Source organism: Hevea brasiliensis, chromosome 11 (assembly GCF_030052815.1).
Source record: "Hevea brasiliensis isolate MT/VB/25A 57/8 chromosome 11, ASM3005281v1, whole genome shotgun sequence".
Lineage (NCBI taxonomy): Eukaryota > Viridiplantae > Streptophyta > Magnoliopsida > Malpighiales > Euphorbiaceae > Hevea > Hevea brasiliensis.
The window spans coordinates 41,454,769-41,475,211 of NC_079503.1; positions in this window are offsets into that span (position 1 = coordinate 41,454,769).

The following is a 20,443-nucleotide window of genomic DNA, read 5'->3' on the forward strand; positions in this document are numbered from 1 at the left end:
TCGTCAAACACTAACATGCAACATCCTTAAACAAGACTCAAAAAGCCAAAATAAACCTTTCTTATTTACTATTACCACAATAAAATCTATCCCATAAAAACTTACTTGAGACCCTTCTAGAACATCAAAAGGAAAGGAGAATTTTCTCTTGTCCCTTGAACACAAGATTGAGTGAGAGAGTAAAAACTTTAAAAACTCCTGAATTCTTGAGCTTTCCAACAAAAATCCAAGCCTTCATGCTTTTAAAACCTCTAATCAAAGAACTTCTAACCGAAAAATCCTTTGCATGCAACAGAAATAAAGAGAGAGAGAGAGAGAGAGAGAGAGAGAGAGAGGGAGAGGGAGGGAGAGAGAGGACAAGCTAATTTTTCTTTGAAATTCAAACTAAAATGGGCTATTTATACCCCTACTGTCGAGGGGACTTTCACCTACCAAAAGCTCAGCTTTCGGCTACCGGAGTCTATTTTGTTTAAAAGGATATTTGAATAGTAAAAGGTGGACTTCGAATACCGAAAATCCATCTTTTAGCTACCGAAGTTACCTTTAACCAAAATACTATTAAAACTCTTAACTTGGCCAATATAAACGAATCATATATATATTCTTAAGCACATCTTTAACACATCATAGCACATATATAGAACTTATTACTATTTTCTTTATCTGTGAAACTCTAAGTTTCACAAGGATTTTCCATTCACAATAGGAATTTCAACGTTGAAAAGTAGTAGTGTTACATTCTCCCCCCATTAGGAACATTCATCCCAGAATGTTAACGCAAACATAAACAATCATAACAAACATAGCATGACATATCTAAAACAGGTGAAGATATTACTGTAACATGGAATAATGAGTCTCCCATGTGCATTCTTGTAACACCCTAGGCAAATCCCACATCAGCAAAACACGGGAGAGATGTTGGGTTTATAAGTTGGTGGTTCATAACCCCTAGTGACACGTTTTAAAACCATGAGGACTTCGGCCCAAAGCGGACAATATCACTAGTGGGCCGTTATTACATTTGTGGTATCAAAGCCGCTCCGCGTGCAACCTTGAGCGATGGTGGGGCAAACCTCAGCGAGGACGCTAAGTCCCATAAGGGGGGTGGATTGTAACACCCTAGGCAAATCCCACATCGGCAAAACACGGGAGAGATGCTGGGTTTATAAGTTGGTGGTTCATAACCCCTAGTGACGCGTTTTAAAACCGTGAGTGCTTCGGCCCAGAGCGGACAATATCACTAATGGGTCAGGCCATTACATTTGGCTCTGATACCACAAATGTAATAGCCCGACCCACTAGTGATATTGTCCGCTCTGGGCCGAAGCCCTCACGGTTTTAAAACGCGTCACTAGGGGTTATGAATCACCAACTTATAAACCCAGCATCTCTCCCGTGTTTTGCCGATGTGGGATTTGCCTAGGGTGTTATAATTCTTTTATGTTATGGTGATTCCATAGAACTTTAACAATAGGTATCCCCTCATTTCTCAACCTCCTAATCTATGTGTCCATGATCCTAATAAGTTGTTTAACATAAGAAAGATCCTCTGAAATTTTCATGTCAGTTTCACTGATTACATTGTTTGGATCTGATACAAACTTTCTTAGCATAGAGGCATGAACAATTGGATGGATTCTTTCCATTTCTAGAGGCAATACTAGCTTGTAAGATACATTCTTGATTTTCCGTAACACCTTATAGGGTCTAATATACCTTAAGCTAGTTTACCCTTCTTTCCAATCCAGATAGCACCCTTCATTGGAGATATCTTGAGAAGCACATGTCCCCCACCTGAAAAACCACTTCCTTTTTATGGAGATCTGCATAACTCGTCTACCTATTGGCTGCTGTCTTTAACCTTGCCTTAATTAAAGGCATCGTCTGATTAGTGATTTCAATCAACTTAGTACCTGCCAAAGCTCTCTCACTAACTTTTTTCAGCACACTAAAGACCTGCATTTCCTCCCATACAAAGCTTGATAGGGTGCCATTTCAATGCTAAAGTGATCGCTGTTATTTTATGCGAACTCAACTAGTGGAAGGTACTTTTTTCATGATCTTTCAAAGTCAAGTACACACATTCTCAGTATATCATCCAAAGTCTATATGGTTCTTTTGATTGCCCATGGGTCTAAGGATAGAAAGCTGTGCTGAAATCTAGTCTAGGGCCTATCTCATTCCAAATATAATGCCAAAATCTAGAGGTGAACTGTGGTCTCCTGTCAGAAACTATTGTCACTGGAGCTCCACACAACCTTATTATCTTTACCACATACACCTAAGCTAACTTATTTATAGAATAATTAGCTCTCATAGGAATAAAGTAAGCAGTCTTGGTCAATCTATCCACCATTACCCATATAGAGTTATATTTATTGGAGGTTATAAGTAACCTTATAACAAAGTCCATGGCCACATTTCCCATTTTTATTATGGAATGGGCAGTGGATTAAGCATTTCTGTTAGCCTGATGCTCCGACTTCACTCTTTAACACACCTCATAAGCAAATACAAATTGTGCAATCTCGTTCTTCATATTAGCCAACCAACACACCTTCTTTAAATCTTGATATATTTTGTTGGCTCTAAGATGTATACTGTACATTGCATCATGAGCTTCTCTCATAATGTCTCCCTTAAGTCTGATATCATCTGGTACACATAATCTATTGCCATATCTTAAAATTCCTTTCCTATCAAATAGAAACTCATGATTTATACCCTTCTGCACTGCTTCAGCTATCTTTACTAATTCTAGATCTTTGTACTATTTCTCTGCCACCAATCTCAAGTACATTGGTGCCACTTTCATCTGTGCTATCCAAGTGCCTTTTGCTGACAACTCCAATCGTAACCCCTCTATTATCAATTGATGTAACTCCTTCAAGATGGTCACCTTACACCAATATGTAAACCAAACGACCAAATGATTTCCTACTAAGGGCATCTACAATAACATTCACCTTACCCCGATGGTACTGGATAGTACAATCATAATCACTTAGTAGTTTCACCCATTTTCTTTGCCTATGATTTAACTCCTTCTGGTTGAAGATGTACTGAATCTCTTATGGTCCATAAGATTTCACACCGTCACCATTTCTAGGTCATGGGTGGGATTAGCTTTATGCTTCTTTAACTACCTTGAAGCATAAGCCATTATCTTGCTATTTTGCATAAGAACACACCCCCAAACCCATTCTAGAAGGATCACAATATACTATGAAATCTTCATTGCCTGAAGGTAAAGCCCAAACTGGTGCTGTCACCAAACATACCTTGAGCTTTTAAGAACTCTCTTTACACTGGTCTGTCCACTCAAATTTCTTATTTTTTGAGTCAACCTAGTCATAGGAGCAGTTATCTTAAAGAAATCAGGTATAGATCTCTTGTAATAGTTGTCTAATCCTAGAAAACTCTTAATCTCAGTCATTGTAGTTGGCCTTGGCCAGTCAACCACTGCTTCAATTTTCTTGGAGTCCACTTTAATACCATTCTTTGACACATGTCCTAAAAAAGATATACTCTTTAGCTAGAACTCACACTTAGAGAACTTGGCATACAATTGATGCTCCCTTAAACTTTAGAGAACCATTCTTAGATGTTGTGCACGTTCTTCGGGACTTTTGGAATACACTAAGATGTCATCAATGAAGACAATCACAAAGTGATCTAGATAAGGTCTGAATATCCTATTCATGAGATCTATAAATGCAACTGGGGTATTGGTTATCCCAAACGGCCTAACAAGAAACTTATAATGCCTGTATTTAATCCGAAAAGGCGGTCTTCAAAATGTCTGTCTCCTTAATCCTTAACTGATGATATTCAGACCTTAAGTCTATCTTAGAGAAACAATTAGCTTTGCTAGTTGATTGAACAAATCATTAATATGGGGTAAAGGGTATTTATTCTTTGTGGTTACTTTGTTTAACTACCTGAAGTCTATACACAGCCTCAGAAAACCATCATTTTTCTTTACAAATAACACCGGAGCACCCCAAGGAGAAGTGCTCGATCTAATAAATCTCTTATCCACCAAATCCTGCAATTGCTCCTTTAACTTATTCAGCTTTGCAGGACCTATCTTATAAGGAGGAATAAATATAGGTTTAGAACTAAGTACTAGATCGATCTCAAAATCTATCTCCCTTTTAGGGGGTAATTCAGATAGTTCCTATAGAAAAAACATCTAGAAACTCTCTCACTATTGGAACTAACCATAGTCCACTTTGGTTCCCCACAACCTCCTTGACATGAGTTGTAACACCCCTATTTGCATAGCCTAGTATATTTCACTGTTCCGGTGATTGGTGTCGGTTCGGACAATTAAGAGAAGTAGAACCACGTCTAAGACACTTAGATAAGCCCTGAACACAAACAATTAGTAATTGCCAAATATTTAAGTACAAAGAAGAAAAACAGAACACAAGAAGTTAAATGAGCTAGGAGTTACAGCGATGGGTGAACTTCTCGGAAAGGACTGTGAGGTCAATCTAAACTCAAATTTCGAACCATAAAATGTGACGCTGCGGTCCCTAGGAATATTGTGAACACAGTGAAAAAGCGAAAATCACGAAAAAGATTTGTTAAACAGATCAAATAATCAGGTCTGGGATCCGAAAGAAATATCGAATAACTTGCAAACTGGATCAAACCGGCGAGGGGCGATTTGGTCAATTCACTCCTAAAGCTAACTCTTGACCTAACTGTCCAATAAAATTAAAGAAAAGAAAATTTTGGGATCAAAAATTAAATTAAAAAACTAATAGAATAATAAAAGAAAAAGAAAAAAAAAGAAAATTTGAATAATGACATCACCAATGACATAAGATATGACATCAAAATTAATTTTAATTTAATTAACCAATTTGACTAAGTCAAATTTTGCATAAATACACATAAAATGAAAAAAATAAAATAAAATAAAAGGACCCATCTTCTTCCATTTCTGTAGCTCTCTCTCTCTCTCTCTCTTAATTCTCTCTCAAATTTCCACCATGAAAGCTTAATGTCAAGCTTTCTAAACCCTAAATTCAACCCTAAATCCCTTACTTCTCTCAAAAGAAAAGTTGTTTTGAACCTTGAGAAGAAGCTTGAGCAAGAAAGAAAGAAGGAAAAAGAGAAGAAATTGGTTGAATGAAGTTCAAGTGGAGGTAAGCAATTTACTTTAAACTTTTTGTTTCTTATTTGCGTGTTTAGCTCAAGTAATTTAGAGTTTAACTTAAAATAAAAAAAAAATTTATTGGAGGACCAAATGTGAAATTCGTCCAGCTAGGGTTAGGATTTGTTATGAATGAGTTTCATGGTTTTGAATGGGTATTTGAGGTAAATTAGGTGTGTAGAATATGAATATATACTTTAAATTGCATTAGATTAAGCTTTGTGTATAGCTAGGGTTTTGAGCATTTAAAAAATTAAAGAAAAATTTGAGAATTGGCCAAATAATCGTATTGACCTTATTTGAGATGAGAAATGGTCAATTGTGATCATTTGTGGTGTGTATGAATTATTGGAAACAAGTTTAAATTTGGATTAGAGAGGGTTAATCTCCAGGCAGCATGACCTAGGTCGCTTTCAGGGACCAAAATTGAAAATTTACCAACCCAATTGGTATGAGGCCAATTGGGAATGAAACTAGACACAAAATGGTACATTTTTCATTGGGGAATCATGCCCAGAAAGTGACCATAACTTAGTGAACAATTAGGCTAAATCCAGAATTGGCAAACTGACCTATACAAAAATGACTAAATGAACAGTAGTTACGTAAATGACCATAACTTGGTCTAGGAAGGTCCAAATGATATGAAATTTTACTGGTAGAAAGCTGAGACATAGCCCTACAACTTTCATGGGGAAAATAAACTCAAAATTTGACCATAAACTGTCCAAAAACTCACCTACAGTCAACCCACAAAAATTGCCATTATCCAGAATTTGCCTAGAATTCTGGGTAAAACCAAATCCAGCCAGTCATGTTCAAATGGCTATAACTTAAGCTACAAAACTCCAAATGGAGTGATTCAAATAGGAAATAAAGTTAAGACAATAAGGAACAACTTCTATGGAGAAAACTTAGCCAAATTTTCATAGCAACATGACTAATGGAACAGTACAAAACAGGACATCAAATTTGGAAAATTGAAATTTATACTTAGGAGACCTCAAATTTGAAGGAACAACTAAAACCAATAAAATTAGTAATCAAAATGTGGTATGTGGGTATAATTGGATTTCCCATACCTATTAAGCATTAGAAAGTCAATAAATTGACTTGAATAGTGCCATGAATAGTAACCCCGACGTGAAAATTTCTAAGAACGTAAGTTTAAACATATTGGGGCGATAATTAAGCATATATGAATTTAATTATTAGATTATTGTGAGACAAGATACTGAAACACTGTCAATTATGTGTTTCAGCTGAAAAAGACCTAGAAAATCTAAGGGACTGAGTCAAGACTTAGAGGTGACTCGCGCCAGGTTTGTGCACAATAAATTATGTAATTATTTTCTAAGTGAAAATTTGACTTGTTATGCTTTTATGGAAATGCTGTATTATTTATAAATTGTGTTGCTATTTTGTGACTGCAAAAATGACTTTAGAAATTGTTTGGGATCTTTCCTAAATTATTTGAGTACTTTGTTTTGAATTGATTTTATGTTCACACTTAGCATGACAGTATCACATTATTCCTCCTCCATTTATGGGGTTGAGATCGTTTATTTTCCTCCCTCTCTGGCTTACCAGCTGAGGTTGTAGATCAGATGAGTACTCATTAGCTAGCTAGCCACCACTCTCATTGATTTCGATTAGTAGGATTGTAGATTGCTTTGTCGTGGTGTACAATGCGGCATTGATCAAAAATTTTGTGTCATGGCTTAAGTTGTGTATGAATTGGCAATACTGTGTTTATTAAATTATTTGACCAAAATTGTGCTATAATGAGTTTTGATAATTTGTGAAATATTTAAATTGTGATTTATCAATGAATGTTTTATGTATTGTATTTCGAATTTTTTATTGTGCACCACTGAGTATTTTTATACTCAGCGATAGCTTATTTTGCTGTCACAAATAAGGGTAAGGAAAAAGCAGCAGAGTGAGCTGCTACTGAGATAGAGGACTACATTGACCTTTTTGGTACGAGTATTTATTTATACCCTTATAGTTATTTTGATAAAAATATTGTAATGTCATATGTATTAATGTAAAGTTGAGTAGTTGTACAGTAAATTGTAAAAATATTATTTTGGATTTTTTTTTGTAAATTAAGACCTGTATATGTAAATTAAATTTTAAATGCAATGTGAATGAAATTATGAAATATTATGAGATGACAAACTTTGATTGAATTGTGGAATTGATTTAAATTATGTTGAACTGAGTCATTTTGATGGTTGGGAGCTGTGGAAACAATTATTATAAGTGTTTTTACGGGTTTTTGAAGAAATATTTTCTCAAAATACAGACGGTACTCTGCCGAAATTTTTTCAAAAATTACAGACAAATAAAAATAGATAAAAAATTTTATTAGTTTTGAAACTTCAATTAAATGTTTGTAATTCCTACTAAAATGCTCACCACTTCCAAAATGTAAGAAAATGGTTTTAAAATCCCTTGTATCGTACTTAATGAGTTATCGATAGGTGAAGTTTGGTAGTTCATTAGGTATTCTACGGGATCATTTTATGGCTTACAGAGGGATAAGGTGTGACATGAGCTATAAACCCTCTACATCCTTTTCTGAGCATCTTCTTAGCCTGCATGGCTGAGATCATTCCTTTCACAGGCAATACCTAGTCTCACTGAAACACCATTTTTTACCCATCCTATCCCACAAACTTCACTATTTTTTTCCTGTAGTCTAAGGTAGTAAAATTGGCTAAAAGTCAATCCATCCCTAGAATGATATCAAAATCAGTCAATTCTAGGATTATCAGGTTGGCTAAAAAGCATATGTCCTTAACCATTACTGGATAAGAGTAACAGATCATCTCTGTTACTAAAAGGTCACACTTGGGTCCACTAACAAGCAAAGAACAATCTAAACTAGACATCATCAATCCGAACCTTAAGATTGTATCAGGGGTAACAAAAGAGTGAGAAGCACTCGGATCAATTAAAGTATGCATATTGAAGCTTTCGATGTGAAGTGTACCTGACATCACTGTGTTGGAAGCATTTACTTCCTACTGTGCCATGGTGAAGATTCGAGTTGGTGCTGTAAAACCCCTCCCTTGTGAACCTGTTGTGGAGGAAAAATCTCGTTTTCCTCTCCCTTGTCCTCTTCCTTAAGAAGGAACTGTAGGAGCTGTCTTATTGTTGGTTAAGTTACACTACCTAACCCTGCTTGCTACTGTAAAGCCACCTTTTCCATGTTGAGACACTCCCTTACCATATGCCCCTGTTTGTCACATCCTACTTCTCGTAAGATGCAATATAATCCCATAGTACACCTAATGAATTACCATTCTTTACCTACCGATAATCCATTAAATATACTATAAAGAATTTTAAAACAATTTCCGATCATTTTTATAGTGGCGGGAACGTTGAATATTTATTAAAAAGCCTTTAATCGAAATTTTGGTCATTGATCAAATCCTCGATTAAAATCTGGTATTATGAAAATTTTTCAAAATTTTGATAGAGTGCCGGCTGTATTTTGACAAAATAGTTCTTCAAACCTGAAAAGAAAACATTCTCAATATAGTTTCTCAACCACAACTCCAATAAAATCAATTTAATCTTCAAATTCAATTTCAGCAATTAATAAATCATTCCCAGCAGTCAACTCAATTCATTTTCAAGCCAAACTCATCATGAAGGAAACGTTTCATTAATTACAGAACTAAGGAAGAAACTTGAACATTACATTCATTAGGGTAATAAAATTAATATTACAAAACTATACAGGTAAATAAAATCCCAAATTCACATTACAATAATTTGTATTTAATTACATACCAAAATAATATTACAAGAGTTTTTGTACAACTGCTCAAATAAAATTTCATACATATAATTACATGAGTGCATCAAAATTTAATATACAAGGATATATCTATGATATACCCGGAGAAAATCCCACTATGTCTACAAGGCGCAGCTTCAAGTGATCTCACTTAGTTGCTCTATCCTTACTTTCACCTGCGATAGCATACAAAGTAATTGCTGAGTGGTGATGTCACATCTTACCCCTCCGTAAGGCGTAACATGATCCCATATAATACCTAATGAACTACTGAACTTCATCTACCGATAACTCATTAAGTACCCTACAAGGGATTTTAAAACCATTTTCTTACTTCTTGGAAGTGGTGAGCATTTTAGTAGGAATTAAAATCATTTAATTGAAATTTCAAATCTAGTAAAAATTTTTGTTCATTTTTATTTGTCCATAAATTTTAGAAAAATTTCGGTAGAGTACCGTCTGTATTTTGAGAAAACAGTTCTTCAAAAACCTGAAAAAAACACTTTCAATAAATATTTCCACAACTCCCAACCTCTAAATAATCTCAATTCAACTCAAAATTTTTAGATCAAACCATTTCAAAATAATTCCATGAACATTATATTCAGTAAAACTAATTTATATTCACAAGTTTAATTTACAGATATAAAATCCAAAAATAATATTATTATAATTTATTATACAACTGCTCAACTTTATATTGATACATAAGACATTACAATATTTACATCAAATAACTACACCCGTACAAGAAGATTGGTGAAGTCCCAACAATCAGTAGCTCACTCTACTGCTTTTTCCTTTTCTCTATCTGCGACAGTAAAGAAAGTTATCGCTGAGTGTAAAAATACTCAGTGGTGCACAATAAAATACAAAATGCATAATATAAAACATTTATGAACAATTCATAATTCAAAAATCTCACAATCACATTTCACAATTTTTCAAATCACATTTATAGCAAATCATAATTTTCAAAGCTTAATATAACACAAATTTGATTAAACAATTTAATAATCATAGTGTTGCCAATCAATAACACAATTTAAGCCATGACACAAAATTTTCGAACATGCCGTGTTGTACACCACGACAAGGCAAACTCACCCCACTAATCGAAATCAATGAGGGAGGTGGCTAGCTAGCTAATGAGTACTCATCCAAACTCACCTTTTGACTGGAAAGTCAAAGAGGGAGAAATATAATCAAACTCACCCCATAATGGAGGAGAAACATAGTGATATTGCCATGCCAAGTGTGAATAAGAAAAACAATTTAAATCAAGTTATTCAAACATTTCATACAATTCACAAATCATATTTCATTCCAAACTTTTCATTTACAAAGTAGGCAACATATTATTTTTCAAATAATATTTTCAAAGCCATAATAATCAAAATTATTCACAACATTTATTTCAAAAATTGTCAAGTAGAAATAAAGAATTTGAAGTTTGTTGTGCACAAACCTGATGTTAGTCGCCTCTAGGCCTTGACACAGTTTACCTTATCCTTTTCAAGGTTTTTTTCAGTTGAAACACTTTCAGTATTTTATCTCATAATAATTTCAATAATTAATTTATATATGTTCAATTCTAACTCCAATATGCTTAAACTTACATTCTTGAAAATTTTCATGTTGAGGTTACTATTTATGATACTATTCAAGTCAAAATATTGACTTTCTTATACTTAATAGGTATGGGAAATCCAATTATACCCACATACCACATTTTGGTTACCTAACTTGTTGGTTTTGGTCATTTTCTCAAAACTTAAGTGTTTTAGGCAAAATTTCAGTTTTGGTGTCTTATGTTGCACTGTTCCATTGGTCATGTTGCTGTTAGAATTTGGCTAAGTTTTCTTCATAGAAATTGTTCCTTATTGTCTTAACTTTATTCTTCTTTTTGAATCACTCCAATTGGAGTTTTGTAGCTCAAGTTATAGCTATTTGAATATGGCTGGCTGGATTTAGTTTTACCCAAAATTCTGGGCAATTTCTGGGTTCTGGCAGTTTTAGGTCTCCAATTTTGGGTGGCTAAATGACTTGGTTAAGGGCATAATTTGGATTTGTGTTCTTCATGAAAGTTGTAGGTCTATATCTCAGCTTTCTACTGGTAAAATTTCAGGTCATTTGGACCTGCCTAGCCCAAGTTATGGCCAAATGAACAAACACTGTTCATTTGGTCATTTTTGTATAGGTCAGAACACTTATTTTTGGATTTGGTCAATTTGTTCACTATGCTATGGTCACTTTTTGAGCATGATTCCTAAATGAAAAATGTGTCATTTTGTGTCTAATTTCATTCCCAATTAGCTTCACACCAATTGGATTTGTAAATTTTTAGTTTTGATCTCTGAAAAGGACCTTGGTCCTGCTACCTGCAGAATGGCTATATCTAATCCTAATTTAAACCTAATTCTAACACTTTCAACATACCTCAATTGGTTATAAATGACTATTTTTTAGCTCAAACAAGGTCAAACATACCATTTGACCACTTCTCCAATTTTTTATAAGCTCCAAACCCTAATTCATCCATCTTACAATTTTTTATGCACTCAATGTCATTCTAACATACAAGCAACACACTCTTCATCATCCAAGTTCAATTACATAGTTAATTCCATTCAAAACTATCAAACCCTAAACGTTCTCATGCTGGCTGAATTTTATAGGGTTCTACATAGGCATGATTTTTCATGTTTTCATGTAATTCTAACTACTTTAGTCTTAATTCTATACTTATAATTCAATTAAAGTTAAGAAAGAGAGCTTACCTCAAATGGAGCTTTCTAACTTCTTGATTCTTCAAGTTTTCTTCAAATTTTCTCTTTTCAATCTTCTTAACAAGACTTAATTACAAGTTTTAGCTAAGAAATCTATAAATTTTATGGCTAAATTTTGGGGTTTAGGAAGCTTTTAAATGAGCTTCAATGGAGGAAGATGAAAGAAATGAGAGAGATGAGAGAAAGAAAGGCCCACGGCAAGAAGAAGAAAGAAATGAAAAAAAATGGCTTTTTGATTTATTTTATTGTCTCTTTAAATGATTATCCTCAAATTTTCAAATTATAAAATTATTAGATTTACTGCATCATGCATGATGTCATGCATGATGTAATAAACTTTTTCAACTTTTTCTTTTCCTTTTTTTTTTCATTTATTTTTTTCTTCTAATTGTTTTTATACAAATTTTGACTTAGTCAATTTAGTTAATTAAATTAAAATTAATTTTGATATCATGCATGATGTCACTTGTATGATGTCATTATTCCTATTTTCTTTTCTTTTCTTTTTTTTTTCCTTTCTTTTCCCATTGTTCTTTAATTTAATTCTCGATTCCAAAATTTTCTTTTCTCTGATTTTATTGGACAGTGAGGTCAGGATTCAGCTCTAGGGGTAAATTGACCAAACTGATCCTCGCTGGTTCGATCCGGTTTGCAAATAATTCAATATTTCTTCCGAATTCCTAACCTAATTATTTGACCTGCTTAATAATTTTTTTTCGTGATTTTCTCTTTTCCACTGTGTTCGCAATAGTCCTAAGGATCGCGACGTCACATTTTACAGTTCAAAATTTGAGTTTAGACTGACCTCGCAGTCACTTCCCGCGAAGATCATCCATCGTTGTGACTCTCGGCTCATTTAACTTCTTATGTTCTGTTTTTCTTGTTTATACTTAACTAATTGACAATTACTAATTATTTGTGTTCAGGGCTTAACTAAGTGTCTTAGGCGTGGTTCTAATTCTCTTAATTGTCTAGACCGACACTGATCACCGAAACAGTAAAATATATCAGACTATGCAAATAGGGGTGTTACAATTCTTCCCCCCTTAAAATAAATTTCGTCCTCGAAATTGTGTCCACTATCTTTCCTCAAATAGTTATACGTGTTGTTTTCTCATGTTTTTCTGACATTTCTACGTAGCTTCATAATCGAAATAATAGTCCGTAGCACTTTAACCAACGCTATTTACTCATCGATTGCTTACCTTGTGTGCCCAGTTTCTTATGAGCTTCTGTCAAAAGTTAGATTCAAATTCATTTCAATTTTAGAGGTAAGCAAATATGTGTGCTTGTGGATATGCTTTTCTAGGACCTCGTATGATCCTATGGGTGAGAACTTAGTTTTACTCTTTTCTTATCAAATCTCTTAATCATTTGATGTAACATTCAGTTTAGTTTAAAATATTTTAGTCTTTTCTTGCTGTTGTTTTAGCAATTATTTTCCTTTGTAGTCTTCTCTCTTTTTTTTTTTTAATGACCTTATTGGTTATATATGAACTGCTTATCTCTTTCTTGGCCATAGGTCCATAACTATTGTCTTACCATCTCCATTTATGACCAAGGCCTATGTGCTATTTTGCACTATTTTGTTTGCTTTGGTTTAACTTATTTCTTTCTTGATAAAATAGTTCGGGATATCGTTACGTGTCTTAAGTAGGTTGTTTACCTTGGTGGCAATTCCTCATCTAGTATTTTTCTCAGTTCTTACTGTTCTATTTATTTCTCTTTTTTTTTTTTCATTTCACAACTTAACTTTAATTATTTTATTACATTTACACCAATTATTTTAATTTTTAGTTCCATAATTTTTTTTTATCTATCGATATTCTATAGCTTATTTTGCACTGATGTATAGTCATTACTTTCTTTTGTACTGAACTATAACCTTTCAATATTCTAACTTTAGAGTTTTAAGCCCCAGGTTAGGACTTTCAAACTCCTTTCCAATAAGAAAACTTTATCTTATCATAACTATACCAAAACAAATGTTGTTTGCAACTATTTTTATCCTTGTGTACTATTGGGTAGTATGTAGCTCTACATAATAAATTCCAAGTCAGTACTGTAATCTGCAGCTTACAGCACAAACATCAAGAATATTGCATAGTTACTATGATACATCCCAATAGATCAAACTTTCTTATACCTTATTTCTTTCAAATCCACTAATATCTTAAACCTATTTTGATTATGGTACCCACTGACATCTATCAGCAATAATACCTTTACCCGCATGTAAGGTAGCTATATTACTATAACTTACTTTTAGGTTCTCTTACCTTACCTAATTAGGTTTACTAATTAACTTTACAAATTCTTGTGTGTTAGAAAATACTTTTCATTGATAGACTCTTTCAAAATTAATTTTAAAAAGACTAGTCACTAACATATCAAAATTGTTTTTTTTTTTTTCACATATACATATCTTAGTTAAGAATCGAGAAAATACCAGCAACCATGTCAGAAGTCTCATCCTCGTCCCTCTGTCGCATAGTGTATACTCTCACTGGAGCATCATCTTGTCCTGGTTGATTCACAGTACTCTGACTTCCAGGTGTACTACCCCTACCTCTGCCTCTGCCTCTACCAACTGCTGGTGAACTCTTCGGGATAGAAACTTGGGCTGATCCTTCTGATGTGGTAAATGATCCATAACAGCGTGGACTTACACAATCCTTAGCAAAATGACCAGTCTCTCCACAATTAAAACATGCTCCTATAGCTCTATAACATACTCCACTATGTAGTTTACCACAAGTTTCACAAAGTTGATCCGACAGTATATTTTTGCGTGTTTGTTGAGTTTGCTGTTCGGATTGGGATGGTTCCTGTCCAGAAGATCTACCTCTACTCGATTCGCATGAGCTAGATCCTCCAAAATGTTTTCTTTTCCAGAGCCACACTCAGTAGCTTGGCTAGTAACCTTTTCAGTTTTCTCTTTCTCTTTGGTACTCTTTTTCACTGCCCATTCTGATTCTATCCTTTCCAGTTCCAGGGCTTGTGAAATTAATTCAAAAAAGTTCTAGTGTCGGAACCCTACCACTTGCATTCTCAAGCTAAGCCTCAACACAGCCTCAAACTTCTTACACCGGTCTCTGGAGGTGGTGACTAAGCTTTCGGCATAGTGGCTTAGTCGAGAGAAGTCCCGCTCATACTCTACTACAGTTTTGTCCCCTTGCTTCAAACTTAAAAACTCTTGCAGCTTCATGTCTACATAAGTATCGGCACCCACTTTTGTCGAAATTCCCTTAAAAAGTCTACCCATGTGAGGACTGGTGGCTCTACCAGGCTGAGGGGGATGATCTTCCACCACTCATATCCATCTCCTTGCAGAAGTGATACCGAATATTCGAACTTCAACTCTTCAGTACACTGTAATTTTCTAAAAAACCGTTCTATCCTCTCTAACCACTATTCTGCTTCCAGTGGATCCATTGTTCCTTTGAATTCTATAAGCCCCAAATTTTATTAACTTCTTATATTGTCGAGCCAGAGGCTGTGGTTGTGCTGCAGGTGCTTGCATCTGAGCTTGTGGTGGCACATTTCCTGCCATTTGTTAAAAGAACGTAGCCATCTACTGTGCAAACTGAGCAGGGAACTGTGGTGTTTGAGGAGGAGCTAGAGTGGCTGACCCACTCACATTCTGGAGTGCTGGGGCTTTTCCTCAGGCCTCAGCCTCAACAGATTGCTCTACAGAATGATCTCCCTCTTCCATTCCATTTTCCAAAAATTTTCTACTCTCTGATAATAAACACAAGGAGGTTGACCTCCGTTAGTGTATATTCATGATGTAAATATGTCATATATATCAAATATTTAAGCAGTTGTATTTACCGACAAAATATTTCAAATTCAAAGTTTAAAATTTATTTTAAAACCTTTGCTCTGATACCACTAAACATGTCACACCTTACCCCTCCATAAGGCATAACATGATCCCGTAGAATACCTAATGAACTATCAAACTTCACTTACCGATAACTCATTAAGTACCCTATAAGGGATTCTAAAACCATTTTCTTACTTCTTGGAAGTGGTGAGCATTTTAGTAGGAATTAAAATCATTTAATTGAAATTTCAAATCTAGTAAAAAATTTTGTTCGTTTTTATTTATCTGTAAATTTTGAAAAAATTTCGGCAGAGTACCGTCTATATTTTGAGAAAATAGTTCTTCAAAAACCTGAAAAAAACACTTCCAATAAATATTTCCACAACTCTCAACCTCCAAATAATCTCAATTCAACTCAAAATTTTCAGATCAAACCATTTCAAAATAATTCCATCAACATTGCATTCAGTAAAGCTAATTTACATTCACAAGTTTAATTTACAGATATATAATCCAAAAATAATATTATTACAATTTATTATACAACTGCGCAACTTTATATTGATGCATAAGATATTACAATATTTACATCAAATAACTACAAGGTATAATTAAATACCCGTATAAAAAGATCGACGAAGTCCCAATAATCAGTAGCTCACTCTACTGCTTTTTCCTTGTCTCTATCTGCGATAGCAAAGAAAGCTATCGCTGAGTATAAAAATACTAAGTGGTACACAATAAAATACAAAATGGGTAATATAAAACATTTATGAACAATTCAAAATTCAAAAATCTCACAATCACATTTCACAATTTTTCAAATCACATTTATAGCAAATCATAATTTTCAAAGCTTAATATAACACAAATTTGATTAATCAATTTAATAATTATAGTGTTGCCAATCAATAACACAACTTAAGCCATGACACAAAATTTCCGAACATGCCGTGTTATACACCACGACAAGGCAAACTCACGCCACTAATCGAAATCAATGAGGGAGGTGGCTAGCTAGCTAATGAGTATTCATCCAAACTCACCTCCTAACTGGAAAGCCAAAGAGGGAGAAATATAGTCAAACTCATCCCATAATGGAGGAGGAACATAGTGATATTGCCATGCCAAGTGTGAATAAAAGAACAATTTAAATCAAGTTATTCAAACATTTCTGTCACGACCCAACCTATGGGCCGGACCGGCACTAGGACCTGGGCCAGCTTAAAGCCCCCGAGGCCCGTAGTAAGCCTAACTATTCCTCAAATCCATAACCAGGCCCACAATTTAGGCCTAATATGCATATAAAATAATTTAAATTAAACTGTTATACTCATATTTCGGGCCAACTTAGCCCAGAAATTATCAGAAACAAAAATTTGGGGAGCCCAGCTCAACCCTGTTACCTCATTTATAACCATTTAAAACTCATAAATTTTTTTTTTCTTTCATTTATTAATACGAAAACTTGAATTCATACAGTCCCTGACAGGCTTAATGCTACTACTAGCACATGCGGAGTCCTAAATTACAAATTTAGAGAATAATAATACAATTAAGTAATCTTTTCATAACCTGAGAGAAAAGGGACAGGTTATTCAAAAAAATGTCTCCTCCTGTAGCCTAGAAAAAAAATATGTTGAACAGGAGTGAGCGTTCGACTCAGAGAGTAAAATATCAATTTTAACCATAATCTCTATAACTATCTAAAACTAATGCACCCTGTAGAGTGAAATGCAACATCAACAACATTTTCACATCATAACATCAAAAAGGTAATTTGGAGCACTCACACACCCAGTAACATTAATCATAATATATATGGGAGCTGATCCCCTATACAGCTCTCTTAATTCCAACTGTGCAATGAAGAACTCACTGAACTTCCACTTAATAACCAAATCGGGTCCCAAATGAAGAACTCAAGCCGTGTCTACCCCGAAGGACCGGGTCCCAGCGAAGATCTCAAGCCGTGTCTACCCGTCCTATCCATAGTCCACACCACATCACACGCACGCCAACGCACACACGCTGCTCCAAATTACCACAACAACATACATGGCACTTTTACAGTTATGAATGCAACATAAATCGTGCCTAAAGTTTATCTACATAGATATATGCATATAAGTGATGCATGGGCACGCTTGAACATATAATAATATCGAAATTACAATTAAAATTAATATTTTACTCACAGTACACCGATGACTATTGTGGTCACTGGATGCGTAAAAATAGCTGACCTCGATCACCTAATAATTAAATTATAAATTTATTAGTACTAAGTTAAGACAAAACTCTAAAGAGGCAATAGACAGCCTAATTCATGCCGGAAATCCGGCAGAATTTCCCTTATACCTGGGACCTACCCAACCTGCAAAAAGGCTCAAATAACACTTCTAAATTCTCAATTTCCACAATCACATCTCATCAATATCACATGGCCCCTCCTGGGCCCTCCAAATCAGACAATACTCAAAATCTTAAAAATTACGTTTTAGTCCCTATAATTGACATTTTTCAAAAATCCACTCAAACAAGCTCTAAAAATTCTAAAATTTTGCCCCGCGGTCCTTAATAATATTATAAGGCTATTGCAAAATGAATTATAATTTTCTAATCACCCATGAATATTTTATTCAAGAATTTTACTCAATTTCCTAAGTTTTCAACAACTAACATATCCTTAATTCAACCCAATTTAATATTCACATATTTAAACCTCCATCCTCAAGCTTCAACCAATCATATAAAATTTAAACATCTTAATTTCAAATAATCTTATATGCCCATATGCTAAAAATCTAACTAAAATCCATCCATATTTCTCAAAAATATTCTACAATCACTCAAAAATTCAACTAACACCATAGAATATCTCCAAATAATTTTACTTTCATCATATATTTTTCTTAGAATTTTTCTCCAAATTTTTCCTGTTTAAGAAATACTGTATTTATGTTCCACAGATAGCAAAATAATGTAAATAGTCTTACCCGAAGTTTATCTGTGTCTCAAAAATTCCAAAAATTTACGAGGAAGCCTCTGGAAGTTGAATCACCTCCATAGCCCACCGGAGCCACCGCCGGAACCACCGCGCACGGTGGCCGGCCACTGGTCGCCGGCGACATTTTCCGGATCTGATCATACCACCATGTTCCTCTCCTCTTCCTTAGTCCATATGTGGTCTTGGATCGTCGATCCAACGGTCGGATCGTCGTAGATCTGACGAAAAAGCTTGAAAAACCCAAAATTTCTCTCCTCCATATCTCACTCATCCGACCTCCATTTGCTTCAAAATTGGTGTCAAAAGAAAGCTCTCGGAACAAGCTTTCCAATGCCACCGGAATCGGCTCGATCGGACGTCGGACGGTTTAATCGCTACGGAAAGTCGCCGCCCATCAGGCGCGTTTTCTCTCTCTTCTCCCTCTCTTGCCGCCGTTTCTGGAGGTCCTGGACGTCGCCGGAGGGTCGCCAGCAGGGTGGGGAGCTGCTCGGGAGGTCGCCGGCTGGTCACCGGAAAAAGGAAGAAGAAGAAGAGAGGGAAGGAGAGGGAAAGAAGAGAAATGGGGGGGGGGGGGGCATTCCTCCTCCCGTTTTTGAAAATTTTTTTTTTTTATTTAAAAAGGCCGCTGTGATAGTGGGGAAACCCACTGTCACACGCCAAATCCCATCATTCAATTTTTTTTTTCTGGATGTTACATTCTTCCCCCCTTAAGAAAAATTCGTCCTCGAATTTTCGAATAAACAAGAGATAAGGAAAAGAAGATTATTAGAACAAGCACAATCATTACTCCTCCAGCCATGCAGAAATTGATAAAACATTTATTCTTCAAACGCTTCGTATATTATATATGACATCCTACTGTTCACTGATTCTACTATAGTGTCTTATTTGTCATCATCTCTTTCTAGAGGGCTTTTATCTTGTAACTATTCATTGACCATTTTTCTGACATTTCAAGTATTCGCTATATCTCACTGTTCTTGACTTGATGTCTTATAACTTCAATCAACTTTGGTGCTTACCTCACTTTTATTACGCCCCAACATGTCTCTTGGTGACTTCAGTCCTCATTCCTTTGTTTCAATAATCTCTGTTTTTCCTAATGACATAATTTATGTTCCTTATTTCATGGTATCCTATGAGTAACTTTCCTGTAGCACCTAATCTAGGCATCTTGTTCGAGATCTTCACTCTTCTTATGACCTCAGTGGTCAATACTTATAAATCTTCTCACTCCTATGATACTTCAAATTTTTAATCTCTTGTGTCATTACTAAGGTACTTAGACCAACCTCTATCCATCTTATGTAACTAGTCAGGTAGAGTCTCCTCCAAGGGCCAAGTGTATCATTTATCAATATTGGAAAGTAAATTGGGTCTCTCCTTCTAGGTAACAAAAGTGTTTATATTCCCTGACAACTCAATCTAATACGACTTTATGAATTCTCACTCCTTCTTTGGAATGGAAATATCTAGACTTCTTCCTATAGCTTCTTAGTATGTGGTCTACTTCTGACACATTAGCACTCAGATCGAGGCTCAATGTAACACCCTCCCGATAACCACTCCGTACATCTTACTGTTCCGGTGACCGGTGTCGGTCCGGACAGCTAGAATGTCCGGAAAAATATTTAAACTAAAGTCAGGAACCATAATTAACTCAAATATTAATAAGAAAAATTTAGTAAAAAAAAATTTTAGAAATAAAATACAACCAAGTTAAACGAGCCGGTGCCCTAGCGATGGGTAACTAGAGGGAAGTTGCGGTTCTCGCAATGAGGAGCCCTAGACCCGGGGGAAAAATTATAAAATAATTTTTGGGACTCCA